Source organism: Delphinus delphis, chromosome 3, assembly GCF_949987515.2.
Source record: "Delphinus delphis chromosome 3, mDelDel1.2, whole genome shotgun sequence".
Taxonomy (NCBI): Eukaryota; Metazoa; Chordata; class Mammalia; order Artiodactyla; family Delphinidae; genus Delphinus; species Delphinus delphis.
Window position 1 is genome coordinate 82485387 of NC_082685.1, and position 16450 is coordinate 82501836.

A 16450-nucleotide genomic window follows, 5' to 3' on the forward strand; every position below is an offset into this window, starting at 1 on the left:
AGGAAAAATCATTCCTATTAATCAGTACTATTTGTTACGCAAACAAATAAATGATACTGTGGTCTGTAACTTTCTAAATCAATTAGAATATGTGCACAACATAGTCATCAGTATTCTTGCTAACATTTTCTAAATCAAAAGCAATATATAAATCATACTGGCGGCGATAGTGTTAAAACTGTTATTCTGCGGATATTGTGTTTGTAATGTGGGATATTCTAATTCTATCACTCCCTGTATCCTTCAGAACCAAGATTCTCAACGTGGAAGAAAGAAAAACCACATAGTTCTAAACCTGAATCATAAGTATTAACGTTAATTTATGTATATATAATGAAAAAGCCTAGAAACAATGGCAAATCCTGTCTCAACGAGCACCACTGGGCCCAAATTACAGTCTTGAAACACATTTACTACTAAAGAAAACCAGGACTTTTTGGAGAAATGGCTGATCCCCGGTCTAGGGTAGGGAAGGTATAAGGAGAGCCCAGAATATCTTAACAAAGTAGATAGCAAGGAAGCTATCAGAGACTAGTACGGTCATTTATAAAGGATTTAGGAGCCAACCTGAAGAGCATCCTACTGGCCAAAGTTGTGGGAATGAAGCTAACAACTGCACCAGTATTTCAGAACTAGAAGAGAAGGGGAACTAGGCTTTGGGAAGTGTCAATATTTAATGGACAAGTAGAGAATATTCCACTAGAGAAGAAAGAGACTAAGAGGCAAAGAGGAAAAAAAAAAACATAGAGGATGTTATATCATGGAAACTAATAGAAAAAAATGTTTCAAGGACAGAGTGATCATCAGCAACAAATATTCTAAGAATCAAATAAGATAAGAATTGAAACACATCCAATGGATTTAGCACTTTGACACCCTTAGCTGGGGCTGTGGTACGCTGGTATATGGCTCAACTAAAATATATGAATGTGATATACAAACAAAATGTCACAGTGCTAGACATGTGATTTGTATGGCAAAACATCTCTGAGACAAGTATGATTCAATCGTGTGTGTGACACGTGTGTGTTGGGTGGGGGGAAGGGGAAGGAGTGAAAGATTTATAGAGAAAATTAGGCCAAATAAGCCAATCTGCTGAGAAAGCCTGATAAATAGCAACACAGTAATTCATAAAAAATAAAGACCAAACTCAAGTATGGATGTTTCAACTCTGCCAAAAGTGTGAAACATTTTGAGGATACATAGAGATACTAAACGTGCTTTTAAGTACATGAGAATAGTAAAATGGACCCAAAAATCTATTCCTGATATAACCTACAGGAAGAGATAGTTCATAAGTATAAAGGTAAAAAAACTTAGGTTTGAAGAATGGAATAACTCCAATTCAGGATAAATGTATAAAGGGGAAAGTTCCTTGTGAGTACACAATTTGTCTCCGTGCGTGTGTGTGTGTGTCCTGAATATATTTCTCTAGGAAGACTACCATCCTACCAAACCATTATTCCATCACCTCTGGACTGTCATATCCCAAAAGATTGCTAATCGGTTGGTATTCCTACCTCCAGTTTGTCTTCACTCCAATCCATTCTGCTAAAAGATGTCTAATTTACACAGTTGTGCTAGTGGCACTCCGGCTAAGAAATCTCCAGTGGCTCCCACCACCTACCAAAGACATTTCAAAGCCTTCCAGCATAGAGGTCTATTCCAAAACTTCATGTTGATGCTGCTGCTCATCTGAAAAACTTGTCATTTGCTTTATATGTGCCATTTCCTCCATCTGTCGAAATCATAGTGATCATTAAAACCCAAGATGGGGCTTCCCTGGTGGCGCAGTGGTTGAGAATCTGCCTGCCAATGCAGGGGACACGGGTTCGAGCCCTGGTCTGGGAGGATCCCACATGCCACGGAGCAACTAGGCCTATGAGCCACAGCTACTGAGCCTGCGCATCTGGAGCCTGTGCTCTGCAACAAGAGAGGCCACGACAGTGAGAGGCCCGCGCACCGCGATGAAGAGTGGCCCCCGCTTGCCACAACTAGAGAAAGCCCTCGCACAGAAATGAAGACCCAACAGAGCAAAAATAAATAAATAAATAAACTCGTACTCCCAACATCTTCAAAAAAAAAAAATTGTATGTTATATTAAAAAAAAAAAACACCCAAGATCAAACATATCTATTAATGGAGCGTTTCCTGTTCATCTCCTCTCTGATTACTCCCTTTTCTGGATCCTTCTATTATTTGTTCTGCCTTTTTAATGGAATTTATAAGATATAGCTTTATTTCATGTTTATCAGAATACAAAGTTTCTCTCTCCCTACTAAGTTTCATATTCCTTGAAGACAGGGTAAACATCTTACTCTCATGTGTATATCTCATAATAAGCAGTAAAAAGCTTGACTCTGTACCTGATGGATAAAGCCTTATTAAAGTGAATAAATAATATGTATATAATGAGAGAAGCTAAATTTTAAGAGGTTCCTTGGAAGTAGACATAGAGTGTACTTAGAGAACCAAAAGTATCTGATTACTCATGAATATTATCAATTCATCTTGATTCCCCAAAGTTAAATATAAACCCTAAAAGACAGCTTGATAACCAGATGCCCAGATAAAGATAACAGCCAGTCAGTAAGCCACCTGATGTATGGAACCATGCAATACTCATCTTTGATTCCCAATCAATGTTGCATTGGACCTGGCAGACAGTTGGACATCAATAAGTGATATTTATTTAGAAAACTGATTAATCAACTCACTCAACTATCTACTGAGCATATCAATGTTCTAGGGGTGCTCTTGGTGCTTTGGTTACAGCAGTATATAATTAGAGGCAAGATCCTTGCCTTCATGGGGCTTATATTCTCAAAGCACCTTGACAAGCAAAACAAAGAGATAAAAAAGAAAATTTTCAGGTAACTATATGTAACAGAAAGGACAGTGTGCCTGGGGATCGTGATCCAGTGGGAGAGTGGTAAGAGGTGAGAGGTTAGGTGGATGAGGTAGGCAGAGTCTAAAGTCTATTGGGTTTCGAGGGTCACAGTTTGAAATTTATTTTTAGTACACTGGGAAGCAATGGGAGAGTTTTACAGATATTAGGAAGAACAATTTGGTTTAGTTTACATTTTTAAAGGCTTACTCTGTGCAAAAAATAGATACTAGAGAGGCAATAAAAACTGCTGTAAATCCAGCTGAGATGTGAGAGGCTGGCTTGGAATTGGGTTGAGACAGATAGAGAGGGCAATGGTGATGGGGTTTGGTGAAGCAGGCTAGTGCAGGAGCAATATGGCAGGAAAGAAATGGATCAGTGAACAAATGTGGCAATACAAACGAAGATAAAAGTGAAGGAATAAACCACAGTATTTCCTAAAGAGCTCAAGTTATTGATTGTCCCCAAACAGCCTTTACTGACCACTAGACTTGAGGCAGGAGATAGATGGGCCCCCGGAGCAAACAACTGGAATTTGCTCTCTGTGGACCGATACTCCAAGACAAAAAGAGCAAGACAATTGAGGGAGAAGGCCGGGCCCTGCCCAAGAAGATAAGAGACCACATATTTCTCATTCTCAAAGTCAAGAGACCTCCCCAACTACACATGAGCAGAAAAGCTCCTTGGAGGTCAAAAAGGGAGGGGGAGCCACCCCATAGTATTAAGTGATGCTAAATACACATAGACCTCTTCGGTAGAGTTCATCTTGGCTAAGAGATGCACATGCACACATGGGAGGATCCTGAGATAAACCAAATACGGACTGTGAACCAGGCAAATCAAAATGACCGGCCAAAGAAACCCAGAAGAAATGCCCTATATAAGTGATTTGAACAGCCACGAAGTCGTGACTCTCTCTCTCTGAGCCCACCTGTGTGTCTGTCCACACGTACTGTACTCTTTTTTCCTCCTAATAAACACATTACTTGTTTCACTACTTTCCATCTTTGTGGGAATTCTTTTTCTGCAAAGCCGAAGAGCCAGGGCCTGGTCACTGACCACTGGTCTAGTGGCTAGGATTCGGTGCTCTCACTGCCGAGACCCGACCCCAATCTTTGGCCAGGAACCGAAACCCTGCTTCAAGCCACTGCGGGCCAAGGCCACCCGAGATCAAACTCAGTACCCTGACTGAACTCCTATCTTTCCTTTATCTTCCCCAATTCACGCAAACTTTATATAAAATGTCAGGTCACAATGATAATTATGATATATGTAATATAATTTAAAAATCAGTATTGCCTTGAGATCACTAACTGTATTTATGAAATTGATTTCACATAACAGGCATGGGAAACTAAGTCAAACACCGTTTCCACCAAGTGAAAAAGAAAAATCATCTGATGTAGTCAAGAATCACTCTTGAAAGTGTACCTTCTAGAAAGATGGTGATGGTGAACTATGATTTCTTTGTGTTGTCTTACTGACTGCTACCCTTTCTTTTTAACTTATATGCCTTCTGGTTTAGTATGATTCATTTATTCTAGGAACAACCCGGCTAGGGTGCTAAATTACTATTTTCTATGCTGCAAAAAAAACTTACCCTAATGGGTACTTCCACAGGAAAGAGAAGCAATAATACAAGTCAATCAAACCAGAAATATTTGCCTGTGTGATAAATGCATTCACCTTATAATAAATAGAGAGTCAGAAGGAAGAAAAGAGTGATAATTGCAAAGCATTTATTTTGAAGTGTTTTTTCATTTCTCCTCAAAAGGATATAATGTAAGAGGGAAATTATTCACAATTGTAGCATATTATTAGGCTAAATATATATAAATTGTATTAATAATGGTACCTGCCCTACTGCACAACCCATTTCACTGTTATTGATGGAATATGAAAAGCCACATGAAAGCAAGTTAAGTGGGTCATTATTTACCTTTTAGATTATGCTTATCCATATGACCAAGATGGACTTCAAATTGTCTGATTAAACTTTAGACAGGTTTCTTCCTGACTATGGTCTCCTGACCTCCCTTTCCTTAGAGAATTTACTTTAGAAAACTGTCATTTATAATTTTTTCCTCTGCCCCTTTGAGATATAAATCTTCTATAACCCAGGAATGTCTTTCTTTCTCCAGGACAGGGGAACTATCCCTTTGAAATGTAACCATCAAGAAAGATAGCATCCTTATCTTCCAGTCTCTGTGTGAAGGTAGGAGCCTAACTTCCGTAAGCACTGATTAGCAGATACAGATGGCCTAATCACATTGACTAATCTCCCCACTAGTGTCTTCCAGTACTTTTCCACTAGCTCAACTCAGCACTTAAAAACACTCCTGCCTTTTATTTCAGTGGAGTTGAATTCAAGCTCAACTAATACAATAATCTCTCTCCTATTACAATAATCTCTCTCCCCTATTGCAGTTGTCTTGTATAAAGTCTTCTTTGCTGGTTTAGCTGGTTGGGTGAAATTTTTCTTTAATACAACAAAGTTGCAGAAGGAAGACCTAAGTTGGGTCTTCACAGCCCATGAAGATACAGTGGTGGAGTGAGGAGCCCAGGAATCCATGGAAGGTGCTAATAAGTGGACACAAGAATGAACCTGCAGAACTAAGACTCCTAAACTGTTAAACTATCAAGGATAAGGGCCTCTCTTTAATGCCTTAGGCTATATACCTTGAAAAAGGGAGATACATTGTACAAGTTTTGACTCTGGACTATGGTTAAACATGTGGGGAAAAGAAACACTTTTAAGAAGGGCACCGTGCCAGTCACTCAGATTGGTACATATTCCAGCCCCAGAGAGCTTAAGCTGGTTCACAAGAGGAGAAGGTCTGTAATGAACGGTAAGTCATGGGATAAGGCCTTATTACTGAAGGGATAAGAGGTAAATTCTGCTTGTAATCAATGCATAAATTGGAAGAGAATGCAACACAAGGTGGGGGAGCATTCCCCCCCAACTTTTCACAGTAAATGTGGGAACCAAATAGAGTGACTCTCTCCCAATGTTAGAAGCACAAAAAAGACCTCACTATGGTGACATGAAAGGCAGTTGCCAAAGGTAGAAGATGAAATCTCAAGGATGATGAGGTGAGGAAGATGAAGACAATTATTATTGTGATTGTTTGTGACAAAGTTGTGAGTTTTAGAAGAATCAGGAAAAACTTCACCATGTATGACAATGGAACTGTATCACAGAATGTACAGGGGTTCATCATATGACAAGGTCTGACAAAAGGCATTCTGAGAAGAGTGACAATGCATTTAAGATGGAGGTGCCAAAAATTAAGCTGGCAGCCAATTTACATATCCAAAAATGCAGGGAGAGATCAGATTGCAAAATGTCTTAAGAACCATAATTGAGATGATCAGATTTTAATTAGAAAGATATTTCCGATTTTATAAGGAGGGTAAATGTTAAGGGGAAGAAATTAGGGATCAGGATACATGTTAGCGTACCACTGAAGTAATAGTCCAAGTGTGAAAGATTGAGGGCTTCAACAAAGCAGTGGCAGTAGAGATATAGAGAAGTTTCTGGACTTGAAGGATCTTCAGGGTTGGGAAGTTAGAGAGTGAACTGAGAGATAATAAGGAGTGAACAGAGCCAAGGAAGAGACTGAGATTAATCACATGGGAGCTTGGAAGTGTAAAAGCAGGAATATAGGGAGAGAAATGGGAATCTTTTGAGGGAGATAAAAAATTCAGATTGGAAAATCAGGCCTACAGTTCAGAAGAGAGTTGGGTGCTATAGATACATATTCAAGACAAGAATACTGAGTTATAACCAAAAATGTTGGCACATACAAGATCACTGAGCAAGAGCTGTAGAGGAAGACAAGAAGGTTGAGGGTGTAGCTTGGGGGAAGCCTACACTTCAGGAATAGACCAAGAAATAAACAACAATGAAGAAGGGAGAGAAGGGCCAGTGAGGTATGAAGGAGATTTTTTACCAGAAGACATGGTACAAGTGGAACCAAAGGAAAATGTTTCCAAAAGTTTTGATGATCAAAGCCATCAAATGCCAGAAAGAAGTCAATGAATATAAAGACAAAAATTCTGTTGAACTTGGCTAATAAAAGGAGACCTTAGTGTTTTAGTTTTAGGACAGAATCAAGATTGATCTAGATAGAGAATGGGAGACCAAGATGAGGAGAAAACAAGTGGACTGACTTCTCCTTCAAGAATGTTAGCCATAAAAGGAAAAAGAGATACACTTACTTTGTCCTTTATAAATCTTTTCAGCTATTATTTATGATGATATCAAAAGAATTTTTTTTAAAACCTCTGCAATTATTAGTTTATTAGTAACATCCAGGACTCAGATGTTCAGTATTCCTCCTGAAATTACATAAAACAAATGCAAATGGAAAGAATCCAGGTCAAAATTATATAACAAAACAGCACTCCATCACAAAAGCATGTAAAATTACAAGAACATATTTTAAAACACTGGCACTTTAAGAGAACGATAATCTCAAAAACCACAAAATTGCCAAATTGTTCCCTAAACTGTTAAGCAGATAAACATATGACCCTGATGAATGAGCTTGAGTTTTGTAAAGAAAAATCAAATTCAAATAAATCAGGTAATTCATACTGAAAGACAAAGTTTGTCTTCTTCCCTCATGTCTATTTCATTTATAAAGGGGCAAACCATAATATAGGAAAATATACCTGATTTAAAATGTGGTATACAATTTTAAAAGTTGGCCCAATTAATTAAAAATACCTTTAATGGAGGATCTCAAGTTTCCTAAACAATCCATATTTAGATAAATAGGAGAAGACATTCACAGCCAGCACTTTTTCTCCAGAGCCTTTTTGGGACTAATATTAACAACAACAAAAAAACGTAATATGGCAGTCTTGTATTTCAAGCTCACGCTTTTGGGGATACATTCTCAGTCTTAAACGTGGGAACTGCAAATATAACTGCCATTACATGGTAATGGGAGTTAAAGGATGTAGAGTCCTCATGTAAAGATTAGAACATACTTTTCTATTAGTCCTTCAAGGACAGACTTTCAAAATGTTTGATTCTAATAATCCCATGCTGTGAGTAGATTGGTTACTCTTCACTTTGTAAATGAACCTGGGCTATGTGAAATGTGATATCAACCGATAAAGATTTGAGTTTCAGTTACGGATGAAAACTGTCTCACTTAAACTTTTATTACCCTCATCATGAGTATGCAGGGTATGTACACAAAAGCTTTTTATCAGCTAACTATACGAAAGATAAACACTGTAATAATTCGTGTGATCCAAAATGGGCAAAAGCAAAAGACTAGCTTCCCCTTAAGAAGAAAATTTTCAGACCTATGAAAAGGACAACAATACTAATAAAACAATTGTATTTACTTAGAAGCATTCAGAATGTCAACAAAACAGCTGCAACTTCTTTCTTCTTTTTGCAATTACAGAGTAGTATTCAGTTAACAGAACAATTATTTCGTACAAGCTGCATCAGAGACAACTGAAGATGAAAAAACTACCACCCCCATATATAAATAATTTGTGCTGTGCACCAACAAGAACCTGCTTTAAATTTCCATGCCAATTTATAACCCCCATACTGTACCAGGCAAGGTTAGTGGCTATTGAAAATACCACCAGGACAGGGCTATCTAAAGACACATTTGGTAGTGTGTTAACTATACAAAAAAAGACACTGCACAGTTTAAAAACAAAATCTTACATAGCCTTACATTTCAATTTTTTTCTTTAAAAGGAGTGAGTTGTGTACAAGGGGGTTAAATGCTTTATAGACAAGAAAAAAAAACTGCGCTGAACCAACTTATTCATCATCATCTCCTTCTTCCTCTTCATTCTCTTCATCTTCCTCCTCATCACCACCCTCTTCATCTTCCTCATCTTCCTCCTCTTCTTTCTTTTTCTTGCTTTTTTCAGCCTTGACGACTCCCTTTTTTGCTGCATCAGGCTTCCCTTTAGCTCGGTATGCAGCAATATCCTTTTCGTACTTTTCCTTCAGTTTAGCAGCCTTCTTCTCATAAGGCTGCTTGTCACCTGCAGCAGTGTTATTCCACATCTCTCCCAGTTTCTTGGCAACATCACCAGTGGATAGGCCAGGATGTTCTCCTTTGACTTTTGGACGATACTCAGAACAAAACAAGAAAAAGGCCAAAGGAGGTCTCTTGGGTGCATTGGGATTCTTGAACTTCTTTTTTGTTTCCCCTTTAGGAGGGATATAAGTTTTCATTTCTCTTTCATAACGGGCGTTGTTCGCCTTTGCCATGTCTTCAAACTTTCCTTTCTCTTTAGCAGACATGGTCTTCCACCTCTCTGAGAACTTCTTAGAAAACTCTGAGAAGTTGACGGAAGCATCTGGGTGCTTCTTCTTGTGCTCCTCCCAGCAAGTTTGCACAAAGAATGCATATGATGACATTTTGCCTCTCGGCTTCTTAGGATCTCCTTTGCCCATGCTTAATTATTTTTCCTCTGCGAGGCACAGAGTCGCTCAGTGCCCGTCCGGCTCTCACTTGCCCCGGCGCTGTCTCTATGGAGCTCAATGTACTGCAATGGCTGTGAGAGCGGGAGCCAGACCAAAAGAATTTATAGACAACGTACAAGGGTATATAGTTGTTATGTTCTTGCAAAATGGCTTATAAATTGAGTTACTTTCTCCTTAATTCATCTAAAGTTTTCAGGAGTACTTTGTCACTTTTGATCGATCTTAAATTGGCATTGCTTCCTAACACATCAGTTTTATATTTTTCTATTTCCAGATCTGTCAATTTGTTAATGATCTATAAAAACTCACTTTCACACCCTAAAGGAGTTCACTCTTACATGAATGTCACAGGAAATACTTTGATAACATGAAGCTCTCTTGAAATACTTTTTTTGTGTGTGTGTGGTACGTGGGCCTCTCACTGTTGTGGCCTCTTCCGTTGCGGAGCACAGGCTCCGGACGCGCAGGCTCAGCGGCCATGGCTCACAGGCCCAGCCGCTCTGCAGCATGTGGGATCTTCCCGGACCGGGGCACGAACCCGTGTCCCCTGCATCGGCAGGTGGACTCTCAACCACTGCGCCATCAGGGAAGCCCTGAAATACTTTTAATTAGTTTTATACTGTGGAAATTTTGTGAATCACATTTTCTTAATGGAAATCAGAACAATTAGGAGATTACACATATGGCTATGGTATTTAAAAAATTACAACATCTTCTAATCACTTGGAGCAATGCATGTGGGTCACTGTAATGACCTGGTGAAGAGAATTCAGGGCAGTATACCTTTACCTATCCTCCAGAGACCACAGATCCCTGTTACTTCCAATGGATTGTCAGAAACCTGCCCATTTCTCCTTCAGTATTCTTCCCATGGATACCATGAGTACAGGAAGAACATCCTATTGGGTATGTAGGTCAAAATCACTTTTTCTTTCTTTTCTATACTTCAAATCAAATTACACTAAGAGAATCCATTAGTTGCTGCAATTTTTCCCAGGACTGCACTCAGTTTTAAAAGAATAATTAGTCAGTATCAAAATATATATGGCTATATATGGGGTATGTGTGTGTGTTTGTTCTAAAGATGAGAAAACTTACTTTAAAACGAATCGTTTTGTCTTTACACTATTAGCTTTAAAATTACTTAGTTCCTGCAATACTGCAGATTCCAATCCATTACCCACATATCCAAAAATACACTGGAGGAGGTTGGTATTTTAAGTGGTGTAAAACAGTGTTGTGGTAACTAGGAAATGAGCTTTTAATTAGAACACCATCAGAGACTCCAAATGATCATAAGATGATGATGCAATGAATCTATAAATGCAAAGCTTCTGAGACTACAAAGATAAATAATGGGGACTTTACAAATACAGCTTGGGGCTGTGGGGATGCAAACACACAATTCAGCTCTTGTTTTCATTCCCAAGACAGGCTGAGCTAAGGTGCTGTACAAATTGTTACTCTAAAAGCGGGCAATAGAGATCTTAGGGAACTTTAGATAATGGCTTTTTAAAGGCTCTGCTGCATTTACTCAAAACTCTGACCTAGCTGAAGTTGTTGGCAAAGATAAGCAGTTTGGTAAACTCTACCAAGAGATACACAGAAAATTAGAAAATCAGCTTACTCCACACAAGAATAAACTTGCTGGGCATGAGTCCAAGATTACCCATTCAGATTATAATAAAGACTGCTGCGAACATTTTCTCTTTGTAAGGAGAAATATAATTCCTTAGTACTTGGAAAGAAGTTTTCTTCCCACAGCTCACCAAGTGAGTAGATCCAATGCAGGTAATGAGGGCATGGGATGGGCAGACCAAAGTTATTTGTAAGACACAGGAACCAGGCCCCCTGGCCATCAAGAACAGCTCAGATAACATTCAACTATGCTATTAGACCATCAGTAAATTCAGTCAGAAATGTACTTCAGTCACACCAGGGAATTCCAGTAATCAGCCCCAATTTAGAAGATACAAAAAACTGCTCTATATTTTTTTTCAAAGTTCTAAGTAAAGGTTGGACAAAGGTCAGCTTTAGGAACATTGAGACTTCATTGGATTCTTTTGCAGTCACTGAGCTCACTGCAGTGCTATTGACACATGGTGCTTCAGGTTTCCCCCCAGCACCTGATGTGGGCCCCATCAAGGTCAACACAAGTAATTACGCAGGGTATGGAAATAAGCCCCCAAGAACCAGAACCCCAGAGAAAACCAGGGAATTGAGACCAGTACCTTCATTACTCATAATTAGCTTTATTTTTACCACCATCACCCAAAGAATTGTAGATGCCAATGTTGATGCAATGCTGAGGTATTAGCAGTGATAATCCCTTGCCCTGTAGATGCTGGAGATCATAGGTGATAAAGAGTAGATGGGATGAGCAGATGTATTTATGAGAAGGGATTTCTGAATCCTGAGAGAAACTGACCTCTTGGTCCCTCAGTTTCTCTCTTAAAATGTTAATTCTACATATCTTACATGAACATCATCTCTGCCACACTTTAAAATTTGTATTTTGATGTTAATATCAGTTCATGTCATCACAGAGTGAGAAGGAGTTAAATGAGGCCGACAGGTCTATTCCCTGTGTTTTATCAAGGGTGTCAACCCTGCTCACAATCTAGAAAAGGATTCTGAGCAGACCTGGGATCATCTTACAGCCCACACTGCAATGGTCACATTGCAGCAATCTGCCTCTTGGAGGGTCTGCCCACAATGACCTCCTTTTGGGTCTCACATCCTCCCCACCCTAATCCCCATTTTCCGTCAGCTTCTCTTTTTGTGTCAAACTCATAAAATGAGTTAATAGGATGCAGCAACATATCTAGTTATATCCCAGGAGGCAGAACTAAAGCACTTGCCCTCAACTTCCAAAACAGACCTTTGACTATGTTTGAGAACGAAATTGGAGTCCCTTCCATCTCTATATGCAGCAATAATCTACGGGAAGATCATTTATTCTGGGCTTCTATTTTTCATCAGCCAGATTCAATGTTCTGATCTTAAACTGACAGTTTTACCAGAGTTCTATATCTGAGCACCGTATGACTTCTGAAATGCTTTCTAGGTGAAAAGAAAATATTTATATATAACATAACAAGCAATTCATTACTTAAATAACTGAAATTTATTTGGAAATTATTCAAATAATGAATTGACCTGTCATTATGTAGCTTAATGGAGTTGATGATGACAAAAGCCTTGTCTGAGATGAAGAAATATCAGTGTGCATATAGGAATATAAAATTAGAAAATTAAAGTGGCCATTTCTGGCACACTTATTTTTTAAAAATAAAAAAAATGTATAAAATCTCAATAGCTTCTTAATAGCTAAAGCTTTTTTTTTTTTTTTTTTTGCGGTACGCAGGCCTCTCACTGCTGTGGCCTCTCCCGTTGCGAAGCACAGGCTCCGGACGCGCAGGCTCAGCAGCCATGGCTCACGGGCCCAGCCACCCCGCGGAATGTGGGATCTTCCCGGACCGGGGCACGAAGCCGTGTCCCCTGCATCGGCAGGCGGACCCTCAACTGCGCCACCAGGGAAGCTCAACTGCGCCACCAGGGAAGCCCAATAGCTAAATCTTTTCAATCGTCCATAAAATTAAATAAATACTATCAAGATCTAAAATCTAACTATCAAGATCATTGTAGTTAAGCGTTTTAGCAAATGTGCCATGTTCATTTCTGTTCTTTTTCTTTTTCTAAACTATCATGTTTCACTCTCATCAACACTGAAGCTGTTGATTATTTTGATATGGCATTGCGTTCCCCTTTTCTGCTTCTTTTTGATGAATAGTAAATAACGGAACATAAAACATTATTGGAGTTCTCTAGGTGACAGGACTGAGAAAAGCAAATGCTGACCATCTGTTGAGGCAGAACAGCCCAGCCCTGTCCGGAATTGGAAGTGACTCTCCTCCCAGGCTTCTAGGGCAAGCGGGCAGGCAGCACCTGCGGTTGGTTGGGGATATCTGCTCAAAAAAGGCGCATGAGCACATGGCTCCAAGGCTGTTCCATATGCAGCTGCCAGAACCCAAAGGTGCTTTTGGAGGAAGATGAAAGGCAGGAGTGGTGGTGCAGAAGAGGCACAATGAAGTATCACTCATGCAGAAATGAGTGTCCACCTCCACATCAGAGACTAAGACATTACCAGCGTGAATGTGTGTGTGTGTTGCTATAAACTAGTTATTTAATCAGCAAAGGCCAAATGACAAAGAAATAAGTCTCTGTAGACAAGGAAACAGGCTTAACAAAAATTAGAAAGCTAATACAAATGCAAATACAACTTACAGCCTTATATCTCTTTATACATTGTCTATGCAGAGCTCTCACAAATACAGGTAGTATCATTTGCTATTGCCAAGTAGTTATCAGACTGGTGAAAATTTGTAGACTACTGGAATTATTTTTCTAGTCCATGCAATGCTACATTACTAACTATCATTATGTTAGGGGAAAGTTCCTTATCCAGTCCTTATTTTGAAAATCAGTAGAATCAAAGGTAAAAGAATTTCTCCAGAAAAAACAAACAAACCTGTAGCAAGTCACAAAATATTTAGTCAAAGTTTTTCTAGCAAGTTCTTTTTATAAGCATCACATCACAATTAACTTACTATTGCAACATTATTATTTTTTAGGTACTAGCCTATTGCTAAGTGTTATGTATACATTCTTATTGAGACCTATAAGTAAGGCTCATAGAATTTTGTTACACTAACCATTAGTGTAACCATTAGTAACCACAGTTCCCCAAAACTGTTTTCAATTTAAAGTGGTTAAATGGAGAGCTCCAGGGAAAATATATAAGAAAATGCTGGTCTTGAATATATCATGAAGGCCTAAATAAGGAAGTAGTCTTATTTGTGTTCTTCCACACTTACCCATACTAAACAAAAATATGTAAGAAGACACTTACTCTTTCTGGCTTTACAATATGCCATACTATTTACAGCTTGAGCCCTATATCTCTATGTACAGATGGTACTTCAGCAGCCAACGATCAGAGTCCCCACATGAATCAACTGAAGAAGCCAATACGAATGACGTTGACAAAGTTTAAAATACACCTCCAAATAGATCCATTCTTGGAAAGTGTGTGACTACAGACTTGGGGAGTAATTCCCAGAGTTGTCATGAATATGATGGTTCCCTGGCATTCTACAATGATGACTATGCCTTGGCATCCCATAACTCTCTGCCCTAGCCCAGATGCTTTCTGTTATGCTAACATGAATCAAGAAGTAATACAAGCATAAAGAAAAAGAAAATGTACATATATGCAAGAGTTTGGACTCATAATTATTCCCTGCTCTCTCCCATCAAATCTGAGTTCATTAATGGCAAGGAGACATGAACAGTGAAGACCTGGTGAACCCCAAACTCACTGCCACAAAGTCATATACTTACAGCACACAAAATGAACTAGAAAAGTATGAGCTGCCTCAATGTACGTCTGTACCAGGAAGCCTTCACTGATGAACACATATTGAATTTTCCCTTCCATCACAGCTACGTATCACATTCTTACTTATTTAGATTTGATATTTAGAAGCATTTAAAGGGAAGGACAGACTAGGCAGAAAGGACAAAAATTAAAAGCAAATGGAGAATTAAAGAAAAGCACAGACACCAAAAAAATCACAGAAAGAAATAAAAGCACTCTCAGATTGAATCCTCATAGTTGTATTATTTATTTTAAAAAGAAGCTAAATGAAGAGACAGCTGTAATTAATCAGCCCTGCCTTCCTTCTAGACTAGTGATGCAGTGGGCATGGCAAACACACTGAATGTGTCTTGTTAGGTAGTTCCTCTCTGTTATGGCCTTGGAGGTTTTTTTTGTTTTTGTTTTTAAATTACTACCAGTGCACTTGTATATTTCCAAGATCAACTTGGACACCCAAGCAGACAATACCTCTGCTGGACTAAATGACCCTGGAGAAAGAATTCAAAAAAGACGCCTATTCCTCTGGAATGAAATGGCTTGGCCAGTGCAGAATGGACTGGATGTCACTTTTTTGGTCAAAAGCCTTTATGCAGTGTACAAAAGATTGCTGAAGAGTAAAATATAAGCGATTATTAACAACACAAGAACCTTTCTTCTGGTAACAGAACCTCAGGAAAGTGCAGCTAAGAGAAGTGCAAAGTATAAAATGCAGCTACCCACATTATACTTCTTAAAGATACAGAAATGTCCACCACTCTAGAAGCTCAAGTTTTATCTAAGTTCAGTAGGCAACAGCAAAGAATGTCCAAGAATTTACAAAGCGAAGGCAGTTGTCGGGCTGACAAAAGTCACACTTCACTGAGGGGTGGGAAGTGCTAGACAAAGAGGATGAAAAATATGCGAAAGCTCAAGGAAAGGGCTCGGTATTGCCTGGCACAGGAGTCAAAGGTCAACGTGGAAGATAAAATGGTAGTCAGGACAGAAGATAATGGTGATTGGGAATGGAAAACTGAAAGAAAAATGAAGAGAGAGATGGTAAAATGGGATCCAGGTAAGCATAGAAAGTATGAAGAATGAAGCAGATATGAGGAAAAAGAAGTGAATGTTGAAGGGATGGAGACACTATACGAAGAGGCAGCAGTATACTGGGAAATGGCATTGAGCCTTCAGTTATGCGTGCATCATTCTAGAAATAAAGTCAGCACGTAATGAGCCCATAGGCTCTGATAATGGATAACAAAAAATAATATGGGTTATCAGCTAAAAGTCACCAATTTTGGTCTTCTGATACTACTTTGAGGCCATTATCAGAAACAAACCTGATTTTTAAGAAAAGCCTGTATAGAATATCTTCTTTCTATAAAGAAGTGCATCGTGCCTTTAATCAGGTAGGACCAGCCCAAAGAACTCTCTCCCCGAGCTCTTCACAGTTCCCTGATGGTACAGTCACACCGTACCTCTGAAATGTGAAAGCACTCTGAATTGCCTGTGTCAGGTTCTGAATATCCAATTGGTGTGCTTGGCCAATCTGCTCATAATTTCATTTCATTATATCTTAGATATTTTGTCTGGGACCTAGTAAATTCGACAGGGAATTCACTTCAGAAGAGGCAATGTGATAGTTTTAAGAAATATAAGCTTTGGAGTC

At 39.0% G+C, this 16450-nt stretch overlaps 1 protein-coding gene and 1 pseudogene across 3 annotated transcripts in view; both read right to left on the reverse strand.

Annotated features, from left to right (window-relative positions):
- Positions 1 to 16450, reverse strand: part of CAMK4 (calcium/calmodulin dependent protein kinase IV) — a 219659-nt gene that overhangs the window by 180162 nt on the left and 23047 nt on the right. The gene's annotated exons all lie outside the window — the stretch shown is intronic.
- Positions 8688 to 9597, reverse strand: LOC132422145 (high mobility group protein B1 pseudogene; annotated as a pseudogene).